Source organism: Notolepis coatsorum, assembly GCF_963971535.1.
Source record: "Notolepis coatsorum genome assembly, chromosome: 2".
NCBI lineage: Eukaryota > Metazoa > Chordata > Actinopteri > Aulopiformes > Paralepididae > Notolepis > Notolepis coatsorum.
In genome coordinates this window covers 154,204,063-154,223,209 of record NC_140166.1, presented here as the reverse complement: position 1 = coordinate 154,223,209, position 19,147 = coordinate 154,204,063, and the positions used below count along the sequence as shown (strand labels likewise).

The 19,147-nt window shown below is 46.2% G+C and overlaps 1 pseudogene across 1 annotated transcript in view; it reads left to right on the top strand.

The window, feature by feature from the left end:
• LOC311223577 (BMP/retinoic acid-inducible neural-specific protein 3-like) overlaps window positions 1-19,147 on the top strand; it is a 262,252-nt pseudogene that overhangs the window by 64,189 nt on the left and 178,916 nt on the right. The window lies entirely within an intron of this gene.

Sequence of the window (19,147 nt, the reverse complement as noted above, 5' to 3'; positions counted from 1 at the left end):
ATTTTGAATTAGAATGGGTTTAAGCACAAGTCATAATTCAAGTGTTACTATGGCTAATATAATTTATATGGTATTATTTTATTAGTAGTAAATTCTATTAGATTCGATTCGATTAGATTAAAATGTATTGTCATTATACTGCACAACGAAAAGATGTTTCAATCATTTACAATTTTCAATAAATTACAATAATTAATGGATTTGAGGGGGTTGCACATCCTAGTCATACTAGTAGGACTTTGACTAATCCATTAGTTTAATAAATTTGAAAAAATCTGTATAATTGTATTTCCCACATGCAATCATGACCTCTTTAAATCCATTGTTTACCAGAGACTTGCTTATCTTTGTCTTTAGGAAATAGGAACAAAGCGTAAACTAACAAGGTGCCAGTCGACTAAGATACCAAACTGGCCGATACAGAGAGACATTGATTAATAGTGAGCAGCCAATGGAGGGACAAAGGCATCACAGACATCTGGGTGTAGGACAGCTGGAGAAGCCAGATGGATGAGTAGGGAAAGAGAATAGGATGACTGAAGTGTTAACCCTTTCACTGCCACACTACAGAAGGTTAGCCCTTTACTATCACACTACCGACGGAAAGGGTTAACCTGCTGTTGTGTGGCAGGGAAAGGGTTAACATTATGTGTATTGTCGCAGTGAAAGGGTTAACGACAGGTTATGTATATAACCTAGTTATATGAGTACTGGCTAAGCGTCCCGCTCTTAAGCCTATCGAGATATACCTCATCTCATGTACCTACTGTACTCCATCAACGAAAACAAAAATACGCCCATCACCTGCCGGGCCCCGCCCCTATAGAGGCGTACTCTATAAGATACTCGGCATGGTCACCAAACACTCTTCCTCGCAAAAAACCCGTTTCCAGGAAAAGATTTCCCAAGGGAACTCAGGGCCGCTTAAGAGCGGGACGCTTAGCCAGTACTCATATAACTAGGTTATATACATAACCTGTCGTTATATTATCGTACTTGGCCATCACGTCCCGCTCTTAAGCCTATCGAGATATGGGGTAGAGCGGACGCGAGGCCCGACAGATGTACCCCCTGAGGACCCGTAAGCCCACATCAAGGGGTTGGGGAGTCCCGTCACCCCATCCTTCCTAATGAAGGGGGGGCGCAGTCAACTCCACCCGAGTGCGAGCAAGAGGGAACTAGAACCTCTTGAACACACAGCACAGGCGGAACCACGTGTGACCCAACACACTGTGGCCCATACCCACACACTCCTGCTACCCTACCAAAGGACGGGAAGCAGGAACGGCCACAGACCTCAGAACCGCCTGGGAGACAGAACCCCCGGTCATGTCCATGAGGTAAAACCTTACAAAGGGGCCCGGGGAGGACCATGTCCTCCACCGAGGCCCCACCCAGCAGAGCGGCAGAGGCAGCCACCCCACGAGTGGAGTGCGCCCTGACGCCCCCAGGGGGATCCAGCCCGGCCAACGTGTAGCAGAGGGCAATGCCCTCGCACAACCAATGGGACAGGCGCTGTTTCGATAGTGCCTTACCGGCACGAGAACCACCGTGACAGACAAAAAGCTGATCGGTAACCCTGAGGTCCTGAGTATGGCTGAGGTAAATTCCCAAAGCACGGACCGGACATGACAGGTGAAGGCCCGCATCTAACTCACTAGCGTGAGGAGGCGGATGAAACGCCTCAACCACAATATCCCTGGAGCGGAAGGAACTCCGGATATTTTTAGGCACGAAAGCAGGATTAGGCCGCAGAGTGGCACCGCAATCGGAACGAAAAGACAGGCACTCTGGATGTACCGAAAGAGCACAGAGCTCACCCACGCGTCTAGCGGAGGTGACAGCCAGCAAGAACGCGGTCTTGAAGACAGCCGTCCCAACGGCGCTTGCTCAAGCGGCTCAAACGGGGCCAAGGACAACGACCGAGGACCAATTGAAGATCCCAACTCGGAGCCAAAGAGCGTTGCACCGGCTTAACGCGTCGAGCGCCAAGCAGGCCACACCAACAGGCGTTGGCTCAACACCGGGTACTGGAACAGCGACCCTTGTTGCTGAGAGAGGGCCGTCGCCGACCAAGGAATAACCCAAGGCGGAGCAACAAGTAGCTGGAACAAGACCGGGAACCACACTGCCGTGCCCCGGTCCGGCGCGACCAGGATCACCGTCCTGCGCTCCCTCCGTATCCGCTCCAACAGCTGACCCAACAGCTGTACAGGAGGAAAGGCGTACAGAAGACCGGGCGGCCATGGAAAGATCGAGAAGGCATCCACCCCCAAGGGGGGATGATCTGCTCGACTGACCGAGAACCACAAGGGGCACTTGTGAGAGCGTCGGCTCGCAAACAGATCTACCGAGGCCTCCCCAAAGCGATCCCAGATCTGCCTGACTATGTCGGGGCGGAGTTCCCACTCGTCGTAACGAGGACCGCCCCGAGACATCATATCCACGCCCACATTCTCTGCACCAGGGATGTGGAGCGCCCTCAGACTGCGCAGCCTGCGAGATGCCCATAGCCAAAGTTCGACCGCCGCCCGGTGCAGGCGGATGGAACGAGTCCCACCCTGCCTGTTGATATACGCCGCTGCCGTCATACTGTCTGTTCTGACCAGAACGTGCTCGCCTACCACCAGGTGGTCGAACCGTTTGAGGACCAGGAGGACCGCCTTCAATTCCAACACATTGATGTGCGGGGTAGACGGGCCAGCATGGACCTTCGTCCAGCTGCCCCCCACTGCGTTGGTCCGACACGTCCCTCCCCAACCGGTGAGAAAGGCGTCGGTAAAGACCGTGACGTGTGAGCGCCTGCTGCCCATGGGGACCCCAATGGTGAGGATTCCCAGCCTCCTCCAATGGGCGAGATCTCCCCATATCGACAAAGGAACCGTCAACCGTTTCCATTTGTCCCTCACCGGATCTATTCCCATAGAGAAAAACCACCTCTGTATCCTCCTCATGAAGAGGAGGCCAAGAGGAACCACCGTGTGAGCAGATGCCATCATACCGAGCAGGCGCATCACTTGCAGCGCCGTGACCGTCCGTCCCAGACGGAAACCCCCGAGCGCGTGAAGGATAGACACCCGCCGCTGCTCCGAGAGGGTTACAACCATGGGCCTTGACCTCAGCGTCAAGCCCAAGTACTCCACCTGTTGACTGGGAAGAGGCGTACTCTTCTTCCAGTTCACAGCAAAACCCAGCCTGGTGAGGAATTCCACCACCAGCCTGGTATGAGACCCGGCAACCTCCTCCGAACGACTGAGGAGTAGAATGTCGTCGAGATAGAATAGAACCCGTATTCCCCGACAACGTAGAGGCTCCAGCGCAGTCGCTATGCACCTGGTGAATGTGCAGGGAGCCAGAGAATAGCCGAACAGCAACCTCTGGTACTCGTACGCTACGCCCTGAAACAGGAACCGCAGGAACTTCCTGTGAGGATGTGAAAATACGCATCCTTCAGGTCTATGGAGGTGAACCAGTCTCCCCTTCTGACAGCAAGCAGACATCCTGAATGGTCTCGCTACAATCAACCGATTGAACGCGGACAGATCCAGTATAGGTCTGACACCCCCCTTTTTCTTGGGCACCAGAAAATAACGGGAGTAGATGCCTGACATCGCGTCCTCTCTCGGGACCACGACTACGGCCTGCTTCGCCAACAGAGATTGGATCTCGTCTGCCAGGGCTGTCACTGCTTCTGACCCTGACAAAAGGGTCGGCACCAAACCTGAGAACGGAGGGTGGGGTTGTGCGAACTGCAAAACAAGCCCCTCCCTCAACGTTCTCTCTATCCACCCCTCCAAACGGCATTCTTGTCGCCATATGTGAAAATAATCCCACAGCGCACCCGCCGTCAACTGACGCTGGGCCGCAAGGAACAGTAGATAGTTGGCCCGGTCCCTGCCGCTGTGCGACGCACCCAAGGGGGGACCCCGACAGAAAGGGCCGGGGTAACCCTTGCTGTGCATTCAACAGAAGAGGCCTCGAGTCCCCCTGCTGACCACTGTAGCTAGTGGCAGCCGTAACACCAGGCTCACCCATCACACAACGTGTGGTGCAGGAGCCACGCGACAGCACAACATTCTCACGGACAGACCCAGGCTCAGCCATCAGCCCCTGTCCCCATGAGAAGTGAAAAGTGGGGCCGCATGCGCTTCAAAGAAGGTTCACAGCCTGCAGCCAAAGGAAAACGGTCAGAGCCCCGCTTCCGTGGGTAACGGAGAGAGGGTTGAACGGGGAGCGGGCTGCTTGCGGCAGAATGACGACGGCTTGTTTTATCCAAGCCGAATACACCCAAAATGGCCGATCCCTCGGCCGCCAAGGCTGTCGGCCTTGTGGATCCCCGTTGACTCTCCGCCCAGGGTACCACTGGCGGTGGAAACATGGCCGCCTGTCGAGGGCCTCGCCACAGTCGTTGACGAGGCCGTGCTCCAACCTCTGGCTGCACAGCGTGAGGCGGTGTGGGACCCAGATCAACAACCGCCTGCGCCTCCACAGAACGACCAAAAAGTCCTTCCGTGGAAAAAGGAGTCGTGAGGAGAGAAAACGTATCCTCTTCCCCAAGAGGAGAGTGCTCCAACCAGACATGCCTAATAACAAATGTTGATAGCATCCTAATCCTCCCCGCAGTTATAGCTTGCGACTGAGTCAAGATCTCTATAACACCACAAACATGCAACATGTTTACAATGTCGGCTGGACCCATAGCCCCACTACCCGACGCCAATGTGGATAGGAAAATAGACAGCTGAGCCATAACACTGGCCGCCGCTACAAACCATCCTGCAGCAGTATACCACTCATCCGTCCATACTGCCACCCTCCCAGTCGATTCGCTCTCAAGCATCGGCCGGGTGGGACATCGTTCATCCCCGCCGGGGCACAGGATCAAAGCTACCTGGCTACGTAGCCACGGTACACCCTGCCTGCACCCTGTTGTTAGCCCTTTTACCCGTAAAAAAGGTAAATAAGACTCAGCGAAACCCCCCACATTAGCAACCGACTGACCTTCATCAATGAACCGGGCAAGAGGAGGGAAAAGCGGCAACGTCCCGCGGCGGGGAATATTAGAACAACGACCCATTTCAGCATCAACATTAGCATTAGCAGTAGCATTAGTAGCATTAGTGTAAGCAGCATGCTCCACTGCTCCAGGATAGCCAGGAAATCGTCCACTGCAGTGGAACGTTCACCAAGCCACCCCGCCCCTGGCGCCGAAACACACTCCACAGCATTACTAACACCAACATCAATGCCTGATGACACAGGGCCTACCTGTGTACAAGCCGGCTCAATAGCCAAACCTTGCACGCTGCTCCTTGTCCTGCTGCCACCAGACGAGGAAACATCAGAATAGGCCCGACGTGTCGCTGAAACATGCCCGAAGATTCCAGGGGTAAGCAAACCTCCGGTAAACTTTCAACATTACGCAATTTCTCTAATCTTTTCATAGCACTAGTTACATAAGGCGTCTTGCGACCGTTATGATGGAAACGAAAATAGAGGAAGAGTGTTTGGTGACCATGCCGAGTATCTTATAGAGTACGCCTCTATAGGGGCGGGGCCCGGCAGGTGATGGGCGTATTTTTGTTTTCGTTGATGGAGTACAGTAGGTACATGAGATGAGGTATATCTCTATATGCTTAAGAGCGGGACGCGATGGCCAAGTACGATAATATAACCGTTTGGTAGTGCAGCAGTAGCAGGACTTTTTAGTTTATTGTTTTTCATTTAGTTTGTGTATGTTTTTGGTGTCTTGAGGGAGGAGGGCATTTGTATATTTCTTCATTTCTTTTAGTTTGAATGTCTATTTTCTTGGTTTTGCTATTGTTTTTCGTGAATGTATGTACAGTATGTTTTGTTTGTAAAAAATCAATACAAATATGATTGAATTTGTATGGAAATCATTTCACCGCACCAGCAGGTGAACCCTATTGTGCCTCAACACGTCCTCTAGAGCAGGGGTTCCCAAACTTTTCAGGCCGGGGCCCAGAAAATACGGCGTCAGAGAGCTGCGGCCCAATGCACATCGTCTGGCTTTTTTTTTTTTTTTTTTGCCAGGCGACCGATTTTTTAAGCCAAATATCACTTCAATCCTATTAAGTTAGTTCAAGTTAGTTATTCATTTATATGTGCTATTTATGAGAGGGCTAACTTGTTGCAAAATAATAATGATAATAATAATAGCCTCATTAAAATACTATTGTTGCTTCGGTTGTTTTCAGCGTTTTATGTGCATAATCTGCTATTTAGTTTGAAATGTTCGTTGAAATAAGTAGATTTTTCGTTTTTGTTTATTTATTAAGTTAATATAAAACCATATAGTCACATTTTAGAATACAATAGAATAGAATTTTAGAATACAACTAGAAACACTGTCCTGGCCTGCTTCTAAATTCAGTGGCCTGACAAAAAAAAGTAAATAAAAAAATAAAAAAATTAAAAAATTAAAAATTAAAAAAAAAAAAAAAAAAAAAAAAAAAAAATTTAAATCATCTCGCGGCCCATCCGTGGCTGCTCGCGGCCCACCTTTGGGTCGCGACCCCGACTTTGGGAACCACTGCTCTAGAGAGCAGCCAGGGAAGCCTCTCCAACTAGCTCTGCCATCGCCATCTACAACCTTCAAGGTGGCTCCGGTTATTTTCAACCAATTTATTTATCGTCCGGCATCATTACAGGTTGATGAGCCGACGACCAGCGTCTTCACAAGTTGCCTGCCGTCGAGTCACGATGGGAATTCCCGCAGAGCCGGCTCTTTTTTGGCTCCCAAGCGGCTCCTCAGATTTTTTGTTGCTTAAATTAATTTATTACGCCTGCACAGCAAAAGACAGGAAGTGGTGAAAAATTATGTCTAAAATGTATTACTTATGTAAAAAACATAAATTATATCAGATTCAGATTCAGATTCAGATTCAGATTACTTTATTCACCATATTGTATATACAAATGGAACGTGATTCGACATTACAGTGCATGATTTTTTTCACAAATAGGAATAACATAATAATAAATAAATAAGTGCAAAACAGGACAGAACAGTGAGACAACAATAAGACAGTGAAAGTGCAGTGGTCCAGCCCTAGCAGCTCGCCATAGAGGGGGGGGGGGGAGCAGGGGGACACCTGACTCGTTTACCAGGCGAGCTGCTGAGGGGAAGAAACTGAGTCTATGGCGGGACTTTAATGTCTTGGGCAGCCGTAGCCGCCTGCCGTGGGGGAGCATGATGAAGAGGCTGTGACCCGGGAGGGGGCGTGGTAGGGGAGACATGGTTACCACTGGGGACCGGGGGGTGATTGTGGTCTGGGGGTGTGAGGAAAGGTGGCCGGGGGTTCCTTGTCAAACCTGCACTAGAACTCATTTAGCTCATTAGCAACGAGAAGGTTGTCAGACGTCTGTGGGGATTTTGGCTTGTAGTTAGTGATGGTTTTGAGACCTTTCCAGACAGAGGAGGAGTTCCCCTCGGAGAACTGCTGCTGCAGTTTCCCAGAGAAGTGCTGTTTCGCCTCCTTCACTGCTCTCTCAAATCTGTACTTGGCCTCCTTAAAACTAGCCTTGTCCCCACTACGTCTGGCCTTCTCCTCCCCAACCCTCAGCTGTCGCAGTTGGGCTGTAAACCAGGGCTTGTCGTTGTTGTAGACTTTCCTGGAGTGGGAGGGGACACACATAAAGTGACAGTGCCCCATCAACACATCCATACAATACCATGGTGAATTATGTCTCTAGAACAGGGTTCCCAAACTTTTTCAGCCGAAACCCAAAAGAGAAATTTGGTGTTTCCTCGGGACCCAAATTTACAAAAATACATCATGAATTGCCATAACATACATTTATAAACTACTGATAAAGAACACAACACACCATGAATTTCAAATGTATATGAAATGTATTTATTTAATTATAAAAGTACATCACAGCAATAATCAGAGTGTAATGTTAAGTTGCTCACCACCTCATAACATAATGTACATACAATTTTGTAACACTTTTAAATGAACAGACATGTTCTACTCTCCTTTCTATTTCTCACCCCTTTTTCAACTCTACATTTCTTACCCCCTCCCTCCGTCCCTCAACCTTAAACCCCAACATTGAGCACCATTCTGATTAATTTGTACTGACTTATTTAAAAATTCTACTGACCTGACATGCTAGAAGGGGTATAATATTTCATCTATGGCACTTTAGGAAGTCCTACTCTACTGAAACATGTCTTCTTTATCTTACAGACAGTATCAGGAGGGAGATAGATTCAGGTAAGCTGTGTGGGCTAGTTCTTCTAGACCTACAGAAGGCTTTCGACACAGTGAACCATGACATACTGCTATACAAGCTTAAGGCCTTGGGTATGTCTGAGACAGTGGTCAGATGGTTCTCTTCCTACCTTGCTGACAGGGTGCAGCGGGTTGAGGTCAGTGGCACTATGTCAGAGGCCAAGCCCATTGTATGTGGGGTCCCACAAGGAAGCGTGCTAGGACATCTCCTTTTTTTTTACTGTACATAAATGACATGTCAACAGCATGCTCATGTAACTTGTTTTTATTTGCAGACGACTCAGCCCTGCTAGTCTCACACAAGGATAAGAACACACTAGAACAGATGCTAGGTGAAGAACTTGCAGGGGTCAGCAGGTGGCTTTCGGACAACAGGCTTTCTCTTCACCTAGGTAAGACAGAGGCAGTACTATTAGGCTCCAAGCCCAAGCTCAGGAAAGCACGGGAGTTTAATATCCAGCTAGGAGCTGTAACCCTAAAACAGCAAAAAAAAAAAAGGGAAGTATCTAGGCTGTATGATAGACGGGAGCCTAGATGGGGAGGCTATGGCCTCCCAAGTACTGGGCAAAGTCAACGCCCGCACCAGGTACCTAGCTAGGAAAGCCAACCTCCTTGGCAGAGATAGCCTCAGGCTACTAGCAAATAGCCTAGTACTCTGCCACTTTGACTATGGTAGCGTGTCGTGGTTCGAGGGCCTGACAGTGAACATAAAAAAGAAGCTTCAGGTTTCCCAAAATAAGCTGGTAAGGGTGGTAATGGGTCTTGGCCCTCGCACCCACATAGGGAGGAGTCACTTCCAGGAGCTAAACTGGCTTCCTGTGGAGGCCAGAGTTACCCAGCTCAGACTGAACATAGTGCACAATATTATAAACCAAAAGTCCCCTAGATACCTCCAGAACTACTTCACCCCGATCAACGAATCCCACAACCACAGCACTAGAGCAAGCATAGCAAACCTGAAGCCTGCTTCTTTCCGATCCAAACTGGGCCAGTGCTCCCTTACTTTCTCTGGAGCCCAGGATTGGAACAAGCTGCCTATCCCCATCAAGCAGAGCTTGAGCCTCCACAGCTTCAAGAGAAGCGTCAGGAAGTGGCTCATGGACAGAATAGAAGAATAGCCCCCTATAGTTTGAATGGGTTTCCAATCAGTTTTTAGTTATTGTGGGGTATACAATTTTAGCGATAGGTTAGTCTTATAATGCTTTAAATGTATGAGTGTTGTGTTATTGTCGTGTTTTTGTTGTGGCCTAACAGCCCTTGGACCATGACGGAAATAAGGGTTTTACTCTTTCTCATGTTATCCTTTGGATCCTTGTTGTGTGCTTTTAACACTTTGATTGCCTAAGGTTAAATTCATGATATACCATCCGTTGCCAGCTCTATTTAACATGGAGAAGTTCCCCTTCTTTGCAGGGCTATAACTTTTTTAATTCTATTGCTAGATTGCCATTATTAGGGCCCATTCAAGGTCCTATATGTATTGTTCATGGTGTAGCAACGTTAGACTTTTTCATTCACATATTCATACTAAAATATGATCTAAAGTATAAGTATGTTTTCATCTCTTTCTGCAGCTTTCTCCAGAACGTGATTTATAGCCCCAAATACATTATATTGATGATGAAATATAGTTTGGTAGGAATCTGTGCGAGATAAAAAATTTCAATTGGACGTACTTTCTACGTATCATCTGATATTGACCGGATGGGCGGGGGATCGTTTATAATTCCGTGGGCAACGTTTTACCATTCATCTAATGTGGGTCAAATGTTCATCATAGCAGTTAGTGTCGAACACGGTAATATTACACGCTAAAACTCACCCCAGTCTCCGCGGGCCGTTGGGCGATCAGCGTGGGGTAGACAGTTTTCCATTATGGGATGTTGAAATACCCGGTCCATTTCCAGGTTGTATAATAATATATACGTCCAAATCATGTTGTTTTTTCGAGTTATTTGCAGCGATCGATGTTCACTGTGTGAAGACTGAGTCTCTCTAACATTAGCGAGTGCCCGGACCACATATGGAGTGAGTCCTGCCGGGTTAAAGGTAACATCCGTTTTTTTCGATCTGCCGATCGGCCACCAGATGGCGGTCTTGAACCGCTAGAGGATTGAGAGGAGATCACACTTGTGTCTCAGGGCCCCGGAAAGGAAATATGATTCGATCACAGATTTTTGAAATATTGATATCAAAGTCGAGTTACGCCGTCTTCGGCAACTTGAGCATGGCGGGGAAGGACGCCTAAACTCGTCCTTTGGCAACTAAAGTGTTAATCCATCAACGTTTTCAACCAGCAGATCTATTCTGGGCTTGGTTTTTGAAAGTGCTATTCTGAGGTCATGCTGAGCATTTAGTCTGTTTCTGTATTTGTTTTTCATGTATGCTAGAGTAGAACACCCAGATTCACATAAGTGTGTGGTGCCAAACTGAATCAACACATCTACAGCTTTTTTATTTAAAATAAATAAATACATTTTTTTTTATTTTTAAAATTTCTTTGGTGACCCAATAAGGGAAACACTGCTCTAGAACCCACTACAATATACAACATACTCAACATGAAGCAGTGCTACAAAAAATAGTGTCATAGCCTTTTGCAAAAACTGGCTCATAGAGCTCTGGATTGTAGGTCTATGTGGTTGTGGTGGTCTACACTGTACTGGATGATGCTGTAGAAAAGATTGCAGCAGCAGCAACAGTTGCAGTAGACACACTGGCACCTTTATTAATAGCAGGTTCCCTTGCTTGTCTTCTATTTTCCAATTGCAAATTGTACTGCTTTTCCTGCTGTCACTAATTTCCTCACCTTTCCAGCTGTTGTCTCTGTCTGTCGCCCTAGTGCATGTGCATGTGCATGTGCTCCTACGATGCTCCATACACATGGAATACCCTGCAAAAGACTCTAAAGCTCGGAACATTCCCGTCATTCATGGAGTTTAAAGGCATTGCACTTGACCTATGTACTGAATCATGTAATTGTTTTTAATCCATCATTGTAGTAATTGTAATTCATTGTAATTATTAACTGTTATGATATTTGTGTCCTTTGTTAACTCGTCATCACTGTAAATGAGGGAAAACTCAGTGCTTTCACGAGTATAAATAAAGGTTTGAAATGAAAATGTTCTCTCTCTCTCCGCTCTATCTCTCGTCTCCCTCCCGCCTCCTCCTGTTCATGTGTTCTGTGTGTGCGTCTGTAACCCCTCCCCCTTCTTCTCAGTGTGGACACACAGACACCACCACACATATTATTGACCAATCACATGCAAAAAAACAAACTCCTTGATTCCCGTCGTTCACTTCAAAGAGCCGGCTCTAAGAGTTGTTCACCGAAACTGTGGTTTTTGAGATGCAGAGGCTCGAGTCAGGCCAGAATTAGATTCCTCGGAGGTGCTATGAGCACGGCAACGCTCAAAACGTTGAATCCTGATCAATAGCAGTGAGACGTGTCTATATCTAATTCACAGCGTGTGCCTGGGCTGGTTTATTGACCGGGTTACAAATGAGACATTTCTGTACGGTAACAGAAGTTTACAGGCAGCTCGACACCAAGAACAACAGTAGAACTGTACGGTAACAGAAGTTTACAGGCAGCTCAGAACAACAGTAAACTGTACGGTAACAGAAGTTTACAGGCAGCTCAGAACAACAGTAAACTGTACGGTAACAGAAGTTTACAGGCAGCTCAGAACAACAGTAAACTGTACGGTAACAGAAGTTTACAGGCAGCCCAACAATAGAACAACATCAGAACTGTACGGTAACAGTAGTTTACAGGCAGCTCGACACCAAGAACAACAGTAGAACTGTACGGTAACAGTAGTTTACAGGCAGCTAGACACCAAGAACAACAGCAGAACTGTACGGTAACAGTAGTTTACAGGCAGCTAGACACCAAGAACAACAGCAGAACTGTACGGTAACAGCTCGTTTTGTGACTTTTGTTTTAATGTACTATTCTTTTTCAGACTGATTGATTGATTGAAACCTTTATTTATACTCTGAGGGTGAGGCCACCTCATTTACAGAACTGCTGAGTGTACAGCAATATAAAACAACAAAACAATGTGCAGTGCAATCAGTTAAAAACAGTTACAACATGATCATAGAGAAATTAAATCAGACATTTAAATTCCGTAAGGGAAGGAAGAACTTCCAACTTTAACATTGTTTGAATGTCATTCCAGGACTTTGGGTCTGCATGAGAGAATGCTGTCCTGCCGAGTGCTGTACTAGTCCGTGGAACTTTAAATGTGATCCAGTTACTAGATTGTGTTTGATGGGCTGGAGCATTCCTGTCCAACAGGGCAGCTATGTTACGTATGGGGGTGAGTAGTAGTGAGTCCAATGGTGGAGGAGACAAGGAGAGACGGAGATAGGTAGCTATTTCTAAGGATGTGTCTTTATTAAAACACACAGAGCAGCGATAATCCATTAAAGACGCCGGGCGTCAACAGAGAGAACAGGCAAAAGTAATATAAGTGCATCGTGAGTGGCTCAGCAAACTCTGACCAGCTCCTTCCCACACAAACGGTATTCTGAAGCCTCAACAACAAACAAGGGAACAGAGAAAGAATAAGTAGTCACCAACCAAACATTCCAATCAATTAGCAGTGACAGCAAATTGACAGCACAGTGACAGCAACAGTGGAGAGTACCAATCAGTGACAACACAGGAATGTGGGCGTGACAACCAAAATGCAAATACCAACCACCAGGTGAAAACATTCCAGACTGACAGCTGGGTTCCCGGGAGAGGGAACCCAGAACGTTACACAGCTATATATACGGTGACTGTTTGCCGGTCAATGCCTTGAAAATGTACAAAAAGCCAATGATAGTCCCACCGAGCTGCCAGGGATGGCCAACCAACCTTACTGTAAAGGACATAATGGTGTGTATCATACCTATCTCCAGTAATACATCTAAGTGCAGAGTGGTACACAGAGTCCAAGGGTTTCAGGGTGGAAGCTGAAGCATGATGATAAATGACATCTCCGTAATCAAGAACAGACACGTGCTTCTACACGTTCAGTGTGAAATAAGGCACATTTCCATGTTTTCAAGGACGTTATTTGGCGGTCGTTGGGCAGCACGCCTAGGAGGAGCTCTGATTGGCCAACTCGTTAATAACGGTCCAACTGAACCCCTGCAACAGAGAACCATTCATGTCTGTTGTGATATTTCTTTGCACGTGTTAATTTGCAAAGTTGTAAAGTGACCTCTAATCACTTGGAGCATGGGTGTCATATTATCACCTGATGCTCTACTGTCTTTAATTATCAGTGTAAGCAATTTACAAACTTTAGACGATTAGGTTTGAAAACATTGTACATATAAAAACAAAACGGACTCATATATGAATTAGAAAAAAAGTCCAAGGCAACTCTTCTTAAAGTAAATGTATTATATATTATCAGCTACAGGGGTCAGTATATAGTACAGCCCTCACATCATATAGGCTACATAAATACATTAAAAAAGTATATAAATACCTACTGAAGCATCACAACTCACAGTAGAAAGCACATTTCTTAGACCTGTAGCTCTTCAGATAATCATACATCGATATTTCAAAATGTAAATAGTGGACAAAACCCACAAGAGGAATGAGAGAAACCAAAAACCTACGGGAATGACATTATGTCAATAGAATCATTAAGAGCATGACAATATTCCTATACTCTGTAGGGGTGTAACAATGCATCGTTCCTAAGGTGACAATTCAACTGCATCGATTTGAAAATGTTAGAATCGATTATAATGATTTTTTTTTTTTTTCTCAATATCATAAAAAATATATATATATTGACCTATATATTGACCTATAGTCCATTCATGCTGAGTGAATCAGTTCCCCCAGCCACAATTGTGTATTCAAAAATTGTGGTCAAATGAAGAGATTTCCGTTGTCCGTTGCCTGAAGAATCGTAATCGAATCAAATCGTTGTGGGGTCAAATATTTACACCCCTAATACTCTCTAATTGAGTGTCGGTGCTGATATGGGAGTGTTTGTGAAGTCATCATCATCATCGCTCGAGCCTCGCCCCTCCGTTCCGCAACAGGAACCACGTCTGAACCGAACCCCGACTTCATCTGTACGTCGCTCCTCGCTCCGTCGGTTCCCTGACGCGTGGCGGGAGGATGTGTGTGTGCAGAGGCAGCCAGCGGAACAGGAGCGCCTCTCACTACAAACCCAGCTGCTGACGCGCTGATCAACACACATCAAACAGAGACTACCGTCTCCTCTCTCTCTCTGGCTCACGCTTCCACCCCGGTTTCCACGCTGCACCCCGGGGCTTTCCGCGTGTGTGTGGGAGGGACAGGTAGTGGTGCAGCCAACCCCCCCCCCCCCCCCTATTGTAGCACCTTGTTGAGAAGAGTTAAGGTTGGACTAGACCAGCAGAAACGCTGCTATAATAGCAAACCTATTTTGTGTCTGTGTTTGTTTGTCGCTCAACCTCAGATCCAGCACCTGGATGCACTTTAAAATACCGCCCGTGCGGACCGAGGCAAGTAAAAGAAGCCTATTTTATTTTGGTCCTTGGTCCTGGAATGACCTCCAGACACGTCTCAAATTGGCCTCTCCGATCTCCTTGTATTGTTTTAAACAAAAAATATCGGAAATCCTTTCCACCTGCTGCTCCCGCTTTGACATTCTTTGGATTGATTGCACTATTGTTTTATTGTGCTTGTGTATTTTTTTTACTGAATTTGACTTTTCATTTAAAATATCGGTTGTATGGTAGTCTACTGTATGTGTATTGTGTCTTGTTATGTATGTTTTGTCATAATTTGTGCTTGCCTTCTTGGCCATGATCACCTTTATTTTCTGGTTAAATAAAGGTTTGATGATTGTGTGTTTATGTGTGAAATAAAGGTTTGATGATTGTGTGTTTATGTGTGAAATAAAGGTTTGATGATTGTGTGTTTTTGTGTGTGTGTGTGTGTGTGTGTGTGTGTGTGTGTGTGTGTGTGTGTGTGTGTGTGTGTGTTTTTGTGTGTGTGTGTGTGCGTGTGTGTGTGTGTGTGTGTGTGTGTGTGTGTGTGTGTGTGTGTGTGTGTGTGTGTGTGTGTGTGTGTGTGTGTGTGTGTGTGTGTGTGTGTGTGTGTGTGTGTGTGTGTGTGTGTGTGTGTGTGTGTGTGTGTGTGTGTGTGTGTGTGTGTGTGTGTGTGTGTGTGTGTGTGTGTGTGTGTGTGTGTGTGTGTTTGAGAGGATGTGTGTGTTTGAGGGTCTGTGAACATGGTTGTATGTGTGTGTGTGTCTTCTCCAGCTTGGCATGCTCCCTGAGGGGCCGTGTCCACAGCCAGCTTTTTATGAGTTGCCAGCTCCTTTCTGTCATTAATTTCTATGCTAAAGACGCGACAGGCGCGCGCTCCTTTTCCCAGCGCCGCGCCTCGTGTTTCAGCGCTCTCTGCGGCTAGCGTTTCTTTGGCGGAGCGCTCCCGGCACATAAAGTTGAAAATAGTTAACCTTTTGGAGAGGAGAGCCGCTCATCAAGGTCACCTTTTGTGACCTATACCAATCAAAACTAGCAAGTGGCGGAGCCGTGGGAGTCGCAAGACTCAAGCAGAGCGCTATGGAAACGCTCTGAGCATGCATGTTTTTGATTTTCAAAGCGGTCCGCCTTGAAACAAATGCTATCTGCGGCCCCTAACTCAATCAGCAGTTGTCGATCAAACATAATCGCTCTCTTTCTCTCTCTCCCTCCTATGCCCCCTATTTTCTCTATTCTGTCTCTCTCTCAATCCCCTCTCTCCTACCCCCCTCTCTTACTATCTTTCTATTCCTGACCTACTCCTCTCTCTCTCTCTTCACACCCTATCTCTCCTCTCTCTCTTGCTCACTCCCCTCTCTCTCTTTCTCTCTCCCTATCTCTCCTATTAAGCAGTTGTCGATCAAACATAATCTCTCTCTTTCCCTCTCTCTATCCTACCCCCCTCTCTTACTCTTTCTATTCCTCATCTCGCTATCCCTCTCTCCTCTCTCTTCACACCCTCTCTTAGAGCCATATGAAATCCGCGTTCACGGAATCGCGGACGGAATCGCGGAATTAACCAATAAAAATGGAATCAACTGCAAAACGTGGAATATTGCAGAATTTGGCCTAATCTGGACTGAAATTTCGTTTTTGGGTGGAACGTTTGGTGCACACGCGACCGGGGAGGCGGGGACGCTATAGCGCGTTACACACAACACAGCGGTGCTCAAGCGTCTCGCTGCTTCAGTGTTAACATCGTCAAGAAGCTAAACAATTCCACAATAAGCCCTCAATTCAGAGCAGAACAGTATCCTAATGACTTTTATGCCTCCGGTGATAAGGTGTTTTGCTAATTCTGTCAACGTTCCGTGGACTGGACCCGCAAAAACACTTGCGACACTATTGTGATTAAATAGCTATAACGTTAGGACGTTTAGCTTCTAGCTAAATCTATTTGTTTAATGCAAACGATTGTCATTATACACTGCCCTTTATAAACTAAATACACTTAAATAGCTATAGGACTATCTATGGAAATGATAGCTTCTAGAAGTTCTAGCTAAATCTGGTGCACCCATCCATTTGTACACTGCCCTTTATAATCTAAATAAACTTAAATACGTTACAGTACATAGGACTATAGATGGAAATGATAGCTTCTTGCTAAATCTAGTGCACCCATCCATTTGTTTAATGCAAACAATTGCCATTATACACTGTCCTTTATAAACGAAATAAACTAAACTAAAGGTGCCTAAATTATGCATTACTATATTTCATCACAATATAATAGATATAGCTAGGTTACTGACATTGTCATTGTGATAATGTCAGTAGTAGCTAGCTGTATCTATTGTTTACACTTGAAATATGTATTTTTATTGTCACAATATTAATTGAAAAATATTGTGTAAAATTGAACTGTATTTCTGAGTTGCAGCACTTAAAAACATTAAATGGACTGTTATATCTTATTCAATTGTGGACATTTATTCATTCCCACTTATTAGACACTATTTCTGATGGTAAAATGAGCATAAAAGGCAAAATACAGAATTCAGAAATATTAAAACGGAAAAAATGGAATTTGGGAAAAAATAAAATGGAATTTGGAAAATAATAAAACGGATTTCATATGGCTCTACCCTCTCTCTCTCTCTCCTTCTCTCTCCCTCTCTCACTCTCTCTCTCTCTCTCTCTCTCTCTCTCTCTCTCTCTCTCTCTCTCTCTCTCTCTCTCTCTCTCTCTCTCTCTCTCTCTAACTCTCTTTCTCTCTCTCTCTCTCTCATCTCTCTCTATCTATCTTACTCTTTCTATTCCTGACCTACTCCTCTCTATCTCTCCTATCTCTCTTCACCCCCCCCCCCTCTCTCTATCTCTCTTCACACCTGCTATCTCTCTCCCCTCTCTCTTACTCACCTACTCCTCACCTTTCTCTCAGCCCCTCCCGCTTCTCTCTCTCTTCTCTTCACACATTTCTCGCCCCCTCTCTCTCTTCACCTATCTCTCTTTCTCTTTACACCTCTCTCTCTCTCTTCCAGACAGCCCCATGTGGTAGGATAGGAACACTAATGGCCCTTCGTTATAGAGAAAACGCTGACATGAAACGCGGCCTAATGAGCTGTTTTCAGTTGTGTATTTTTCTCAAGGGGTTGCTGTTATTGGTGGGAAATTGATTGACAGCTGGGTCGGAGTCAGGGAGGCTCTGAGACATTTTGAGCAACAACCAAAATTGCTGTTTCAGTGAATGTACAGTAGCTTTGTTTACCAGTTTCATGAGTGTGTGTGTGTGTGTGTGTGTGTGTGTGTGTGTGTGTGTGTGTGTGTGTGTGTGTGTGTGTGTGTGTGTGTGTGTGTGTGTGTGTGTGTGTGTGTGTGTGTGTGTGTGCGTGCGTGCGTGCGTGTGTGCGTGCATGCATGCGTGCATGCGTGTGTCTGCGCCTGCCGATATATTGGGAACTCTTTGGTGTGTGTGTGTGTTTGTGGAGGTAGATGTGTGAGTGTGCGTGCCAATATATATTGGAAGTCTTTGGTGTGTAGGTGTTTGTGGGTTTTGGTGTGTGTTAGTATGGGTATATGTGTGTGTGCTGATATATATTGGAACACTTTGGTGTGTGTGTGTGTGGTGTGTGTGTGTGTGGTGTGTGTGTGTGTGTGTGTGTGTGTGTGTGTGTGTGTGTGTGTGTGTGTGTGTGTGTGTGTGTGTGTGTGTGTGTGTGTGTGTGTGTGTGTGTGTGTGTGTGTGTGTGTGTGTGTGTGTGTGTGTGTGCGTGCGTGCGTGTGTGTGTGCGTGCATGCATGCGTGCATGCATGCGTGCATGCGTGTGTCTGCGCCTGCCGATATATTGGAACTCTTTGGTGTGTGTGTGTGTTTGTGGAGGTAGATGTGTGAGTGTGCGTGCCAATATATATTGGAAGGCTTTGGTGTGTAGGTGTTTGTGGGTTTTGGTGTGTGTTTGTATGGGTATGTGTGTGTGCCCGATATATATTGGAACACTTTGGTGTGTGTGTGTGTGGTGTGTGTGTGTGTGGTGTGTGTGTGTGTGTGTGTGTGTGTGTGTGTGTGTGTGTGTGTGTGTGTGTGTGTGTGTGTGTGTGTGTGTGTGTGTGTGTGTGTGTGTGTGTGTGTGTGTGTGTGTGTGTGTGTGCCGATATATATTGGAACACTTTGGTGTGTGTGTAGGTGCTTGTGGGGGTTGGTGTGTTTTTTGCATGCGCATCTGTGTGTTTTGGGAATAATGTGTAAGTGTATAGATTTGTGTTTGTGGGACGGTGTGTGTGTGTGTGTGTGTAGTGAGTGCAGTGAGGAACATGAGTGAATGAGTGAGAATGAAGGAGAGAGAGAGAGAATCATTATCAAACTGTGGGTGTTGTATATGTTTGTCAAGAGATTGAGA